The sequence below is a fragment of the Rosa chinensis genome, chromosome 4 (assembly GCF_002994745.2).
Source record: "Rosa chinensis cultivar Old Blush chromosome 4, RchiOBHm-V2, whole genome shotgun sequence".
In the NCBI taxonomy this organism is placed as follows: Eukaryota; Viridiplantae; Streptophyta; class Magnoliopsida; order Rosales; family Rosaceae; genus Rosa; species Rosa chinensis.
Genome location: NC_037091.1, coordinates 44,252,175 through 44,259,667, shown reverse-complemented (window position 1 = coordinate 44,259,667; position 7,493 = coordinate 44,252,175). Strand labels below are relative to the sequence as shown.

Genomic DNA, 7,493 nt, shown 5'->3' with positions numbered 1-7,493 from the left:
TGGATCTTCACTTTCCTTCCGCTTCGGTTTATGGGCTTTTCGGAGCTCCAATTTTTTTCGCAACTGACCGAGTTTCTCCTCGATCTTCTTCATCTTTTTTAAAATGTTTGCATTCTAATCGTTTTGCCATCCACCAGATCCTGTCTTGTCTGGTGAATCCAGATTGAGACCTTCACTCCCACCATGTTAGTTTTTTAGGAAAACGAGATTCCCACAGACAACGCCAACTGTTGGTGCGAAAAAATTATGTAATAGATTTCCTTACCCATTTCTTCTAACTAGAGCAAGAATGAAATGTTTGCAGTTGAGAAATTGATCAGCAACTAATGATGTTTGATTTTGCGTCTGGCAAGTCGAGCTTGAAAATGGAGGGAGTACCTGCAAAAGACACTCTGATTTCTAAGTCAGTAATAGTTTGAGTTGAAGTGACTATAGATGGGGACATGGGGTTGATTGCTTACCTCAAATATTTACTCCACCAAGTATTTATATGCTAGCTTGAGCGAATATCCCGACCAATGCTTGTAGTGGTGTGCTTGTCTGCAAGTCAAGCATGAATGGACTCATGACGCCACTCTTTGGGCAACGTGGGAAAGTGTTTCCGCTTGCTTCGGACTCGAATGATCTAATAACATGCTGACCCATTCTGCCTTGTTCCATCCACCTTGGGAGGATTCTTCTTCAAAAGGATTATGCCTCAAATGGATTGTATCTCAAAGGGGTTGAACTTCACTCAGATTTTTCCTCGAGCAAATCTTTCCTCCCTCGAATCCTCTTTGAAGGGTTCCCTTCTCTCGAGATCTTCCTCCCCTACAAATTATTTCCTCCTCGATTAGATATTCCTGCCTCTACCGGATACTTCCACCTCAACCAGATATTTTTGCATCGACTAGATATCTCCACCTTAACAAGATGATATCCTTCTAGACAAGAAATATCCTTATAGACTTGCCCCATCTTGTTAGTTTTAATCAATTAAATGATGTATGGTTAGATAAGTCTCCTGCTATTATTTAGGATGTACTCTTTGAGAATTCATGTGTACTGAGGCTTGAGGTCAAGGTTTTATGCCCCCCTTTGATGCATAATTCTATTTCTAGTATAGTCACGCATAGAGATGAGTCTCTCAGCTTGGCTGGGTTCCAAACTCCTTTAAAAAAAAATAAAAAAAATCCTTATAGACAAAAAAATTATTTTCAAAATTTTTCCCACAGACCCACATTCTTATAGACAAGAAATTTATCACTACTTAACAAGCTAGGAGACTAGTCAAGCACCTAGCATGAGTATCATCAAGAAATTGGATGGCACATGTTGATAGTAGCTTGAAGGGGATTTCCTGAGCAGGTTCATATATATCAAAATTTCAGAAGAGTTGAACCAATGATTCAATTAATGTGAGCTGCTAAGACATTAATTCCACAGTAAACGAGCAATTCAAGAGGACTAATAAACAAATATCTAGAGGAAAGCTCTAACAAAGTAACAGAGATAGTAAAAAAGAAAACATGGACTGGCCTCCCCAACAGAGGCTTTACTTTTAAAAGATTCAGCACTAGTTTCATATCTTGAAATCCCTTCTCATACAAATACAAGCACAAGAATTGAGAAGCTAAAGGTCCTGACCATACAATACAAGCGATCAGATAGCTTCTGAAGAATCAGGCAATGCCATTGCAAAAGGTAAGGGAACTTGATAGTTGTTACAACTGATAGACAATCTGAAGCTAAAGGTTATAACAAATTTAACTAATATTTAAATTTTTATCGTTGAAGTACAGTATTTCATGAAATTTAGCAAGGAGTAAATGGGGATTTTAGCAAGGAGTAGGGCTAGCCACCTTGTTCCTCTAGGAAGCTCTAGAACTTGAGGGCCTTTGTATATAATCACTCCAAATTCTCCCCAAAGTCCCCATACAGCTAGCCACCTTCTCTTCTCTGCTCGCTCCTGTGATCTAACATGCATTTGCTCAATAGATCTTGAGGAAGACCATAAACCCTAAAGCAGTAAAGAAGTGGTGTTCCCCTACTCAGCAGTGGTGTTGCCCTAATCAGTAAATGAGCAAAGAAATTATGCTCAACCACTCTTAGATCTACATCTAACGGTAGAATTTAAAGCAACTCAAACTTTGTTGAAATTCTTTCCACCCAATTTCAATACAAAAGAAATCAATACATTCCTTGAAATACTTTGCTGCATTCCCTCGGTTGGAAGCAGACCTTGGGTGCACCACAGTTCAACAGCATTTAATATCGTCCACAATTACCCCTATCTTCTCCCAACACAAGTCATTAGAGGTTACCAAGCTACCAGCCTTCATACTATCAGGCTCTACTTCAAGGGGTAGAATTCCAACTTCAAGGGCTAATCGAATACCTGCTTTAGCGATCAAACTCTGTTGTCAAAGGAAAAAGACCTTATAACTGGTGTTGCAAAAGCACCCATCTCAATTCTAATAACTGCTCCCAGGCTCTCTTGTTCTTCCCAGAATCAACTGCACCAAAGGACTGGAACAAATTAGAATAGGCTGCAATAGGCGCATTGACTATATTTTAAAGTCATTCATGTCATGCACTTTCACAATGTGCAGAAACATCAGTTTACAATAAATAAAAAATTAAATAAAAAGTAGCATTGTTTAAGTAATTGCAATACAATCAGCTCTTTGCATTATGATACCAAAATTGTTGAATTGGCATGCAAGACCTTGCAAGTGACGTCACATCAAACTACCAATGCAATTTACTATGGAATGAGGTAAGAGAGAATTTGAATACAGTTAATGCTTATGAGAATTACATGTGAAGAAAAATTCCAACTCCTCTTTTGGGGATGTGATGATGCAGTTCAAGTAGGAGCACTCCAGTGCAGAAGAAAAAAAGCCATAGCCCTCCAGAATCTGTATTCACATACAAAGCAATACAATAATATATCAAATCTTACCTTCATTCATCGATCAATTCTATATGCTGTGGTTTCTTGTCTATTTTTTCTGTGGGCATTAATGATATATATGAGACCGATGCCAGTCCCACCCCCACCAACAATTGGAATTAGGGAAGCAACCACACAAGGGAGTAGGTATCTGTATAAGCATTAAGAAAAAGATGAAATAAGACAAATTATTGGAAATGAATTGAAATAATTGGTATCTCTACTAATATTAAGTAACAAAAGATGAAATGAGGCAAATAATTGAAGATGAATTGAACTAGAATCCATGAAATGCTACTATAATACTGTAATCATTCAAATTTCGGAGCATGTAAGTTACAGCCAAGCACTGTGTTCCTGGCACGGACATTTTTCTTTCGCCGGTAAACTTTTGTCGTTGTTCCAAAGATCACAAGTGTGTCAAAAGCCACTACAAATGAATGAGATGGCTACTGGCATAAATACAATTTCAGTAAGGCAACTCAAAGGAAATTATAATACCCAGAATTTATCCAAGTTACCTTTCATGCACTGATCAGTGCAAACATTGAATTAAAGACCAGTTTACTTGTTAATGTTCAAGTGGTGGTTCAACGCAACTCACAAGAAATTATAATACCCAGAGTTTCTCCAAGCTACCTTTCATGCACTGATCAGTGCAAACATTGAATTAAAGACCAGTTTACTTGTTACTGTTTCCGACATTGAATTGTTTCTGCATTCAATTGCCGAACATTCACAGGAACATTAAATAGTATTCAGTGCATGTGTTTCCACTTGTAAAACAGATTTTCATCCTAAACCTATAAGTCGGAAACAAGCCTAGAGAACTGAAAAGAAGATATTGCCACTTATTATGAAATTTGTTCTTGGGTTTCATCACATAACCATGATTTGGAATATACTCATGTGAGTGAACAAAATATGGTGACTTATTTTGATTCTACCTTTTTATGTTGTACAGTTTACCTAGCAACCAGCCTGTACATTCTATCAGAACGGTTGTCACAATGTAAATTCAACTCCATCAATATAAAATCAGCTACAGAACATTGAATAGCAGTAACAAAACCCTAGAAAGAATTAGCACTAAAACCAAAATACTTAGACTACTGTATCACAGCAAGCAATAAGGGAACATACAAACAATTACATACTATTTAATCATGTTTATATCATCTGAAATTAGCTATCGAAACCTAAAGAACTTTAAAAATCATGCAAAATATGTTTACTTGCTAATCTAAAAGAAATATGTGGACAAGCATATACCATACAGTAGACTAAGTTTATGGAATAGGAAAACCATGAGCAGTGTGATTATCAAACTTACCCTACAAACTCATGGATTAGTTCTTGAAATAGCTATCAGCCAAAATAACTTTGCAGTACTCCCCCGTACCCACTTAGGGATATTCATATGCCTGCCAACGTTTAGAGGCTCACTGACAACATCAGTTTATTTAACTCTTTCCATCTCTCTTGTCCCTGGTCAGCTTCCTGTAAAATAAAGCAAAACAATAAAGGAAAATGAGATACGAAAAGTTTGGAGATTACTGTGTGTATAATTCACTATTGAAGAAAAAATTAGTCACGCATTACATGAAGAATTCAGTTGAAATCATGAGTTCACCACCATATGTGCTTGCTTCTACACTACCCTAAAGTGATTAGTACATAACTTTTGCGGAGAACCTGGATACCACATTGAGTGTGCATATCTGCATCTGTGGACCCATTCCCACAGATGATCTCTGGACCAAAGTTAAGCAACCTTCCTTGATGTGCATAAGAGTTGCTAAATCGATCACCTACCTTGGAATATATCTTGTCTTAGACTTTGGAGGTAATCTGACAGGATGAAAAATTCGGTTCCTTCCATCCACCGAAGTTGGTTTTTCTTGCCAGCTTAAGCATATCTCCTAGCAGGATTCTTAGAAACCAAACTCGATATTTAAGTTACCCTTACTGAACAACATCACTGTGCCCTGGTGATCTCGTTAGTCTTAGGCTCTGCATTACTCGCCTTTCCAAAGAGGCTTCCTCCCATTTCCCTGCATCTGCAAGTAGGTTGGACATGAGAACCGTACTTGCCCCATGAGATGGATCCAACAGTTTCAAATTCTTTTCAGCCATTTCTCCTATTTCTAGATTCCCTTGTGTTGTACTTGCGGCCAATAATGTGCTCTACCCAGGAGATCCACCATACAACCATAATCCTTAATGTTTGGTTGAATGTGGTATACATTCTTTTCAACCATAATGCTCTTAAAATACCTCTCTCCGGCCTCCACCAAACCAGAATGGCAACAAGCACTTAGGGCTCCGATGAATGTTATTGAATTGAGTTTGATATCAGCTGATTCGGCATCACACCGGCATTCCTCATATCCCTAAAAGCCTCAACAGCTTCCCTCCAAAACCCATTTCTAGAAAGACCCATTATCATAGTAGTATACGAGACACAACCTCTCATAGGCATTTTATCAAACATCTGGCGTGCATTGTCCAAGTCAACAGATTTCACATACCCAGCAACCATGATATTACAGGAAACCGGGTCCGGCTCAGAACAAGCGGAACAACGATTCGGCGCCGGAAATGGAGCCGCATTTGGCATACATGCTAATCAAACTGTTGCGCAAGATTTTAGAACAGAGGTCACGATTGAAATGGTTCATAAATTGTAGTTAGTGACTTAAAGTCTCTTAATTACACCAAAATTGAATCGATTTCAATGTAGAGAATTCCCGCCCTGTTTTGAAAAGGGACGGGCCAATAGCAACGCACAAGTTTCATACAGAGTGCCTAGGTATATCGTATATCCGAGTGCAATTCCGATAAAAAAAAAAAAAATTAAAAATGCAGATTATTCATTATTAGGTACAATGTACAAAACTCAAAATAGTTGAGGCAGGGCAAAATTGATGATAAATAGAACCACATTCAGAATTGATTCACTGGATCAGTTTATGATGTATTTCACTAGCCCCTATATATGTGTGTGCCCGCGCGCCACAAAAACTTGGAGCAGCCTGGCCACCGAGAATGTACACGAGACCTCCAGCCACCGCAATCTCCTCCACCAAACTACTCCCTAAAGCCATATCTCTCGCCATCGTAAGTGAGGTAATCCCGTCCGACGACTGCATCATGAGGACACGCCAGCACGACGGAAGAGAAGTACTGATCTTCTGTCTTCAAGCGCAAGGGGCGCATTCTAGAGGAAGATGTTAGGCTTCTTCAACAGCAATATTCATACACAAACATGTTATTTGTTAAAGTAATCTCGTACTTTCTCACAACCCTTCCCAACAGAGAATCCCGGCCAGTTACACCCAAAGCTCAAACATTTGATCCCCCCAGTTCTGTCCATGAATATTAAGTTACCCTTACCAAGCGTGTTTCCCACGTCCTTCGCGGGAGTGTGGCAACTCCAACATGATGGGCAAAAGCTTTTGCGTCCAACTGTCCATTTCCTGGCACCACTTGAAAAACAAATCACCTCCAGTCATATTTTCTTTATTTTATTCTTACAATTTCTGTTTTTCTTAATTTTTTTTTTCCTTATAAGGAAAGGAATTACAAATTAGATTGTTTTTTTTTTTAAGTGGTTTGGAACTCAGCCTAGCTGGGAGGCTCAGTCCCACGCCCGATTTCATGTATTTTATTGATAGTATAATTTTGCATTGGGACGGAGGGACATAAAACGTGAACCCCGAGCTACAAGAAAACAGTGACAATAATCCTCATAAAGAACATCCTGAATAATAACAGAAGTTTCATCTAACCAAACATCATCAATAGCAAAAATACTAGCAAAGTGTGCAAGCTTATTTGCAACACCATTTGCTTCCCGGTAGGTATGTTGAATTCTAACTGATTGAAAAGAAGAAAAGTACTCTACAATCAACTAAAATTCTACTTACCTCCAAAAGATTCTCCTCCTCACTTCTAAGTGCAGCAATCAAAAGAGCCGAATCGCTGTCAATATCTATGTCTGCCCAACCTTGGTGAGTATCAAGAAGAAAAAGGAGAAGACCAGCTCTACACGCCTCTGCCTCCATAGTCCATACTAAGGGCTGAGTGTGCATGTAAAAAGGGTCTAGCCATGGCCGCAATCCCCCTACCCTCATGATCTCTGACTACTACACCAATACCTCCAAAACCATCATCCACACAAAAAGCCCCATCAATGTTGTTTGCTTCTTTTGTTCTTGGAGATAACGAACAAGAATTCAATGATGTTTTAATGTCATAAACTCTTGCCCTTGGGGCTGGTCTTCATGCTGCAATAATTCATGGCTATTCTCATCTGGAAGTTAAAGGAGATTCAAAACTATTGGTAGATAGCTTCCATGGAACCAATCATCCACCTTGGCGACTCAAAGCCATCTTTAAAGACATCACCTCAGCTTCAAAGCTTTAACCTTAGATATATCAAGAGGCACTACAAGAGAAAATAGCAAAAGCGAGGAATTTCATTGTGACAACTTAAAAAGCGTCGCAAAACTTGGTATTTGCGACAAATTGACAGTTGTTGCCCATTTGACATTAT

The 7,493-nt window shown here is 38.8% G+C and overlaps 1 long non-coding RNA gene across 1 annotated transcript; it reads right to left on the bottom strand.

The window, feature by feature from the left end:
- Positions 1-1,548: 1,548 nt before the first annotated feature.
- On the bottom strand, positions 1,549-6,383 carry LOC121052905. The gene is made up of 4 exons (XR_005810196.1): positions 4,538-6,383; positions 4,269-4,435; positions 2,945-3,086; positions 1,549-2,495 (listed from the first exon to the last, which is right to left on the bottom strand). It is a non-coding gene; the product is annotated as an uncharacterized LOC121052905 (long non-coding RNA).
- Between the last annotated feature and the right edge of the window lie 1,110 nt (positions 6,384-7,493).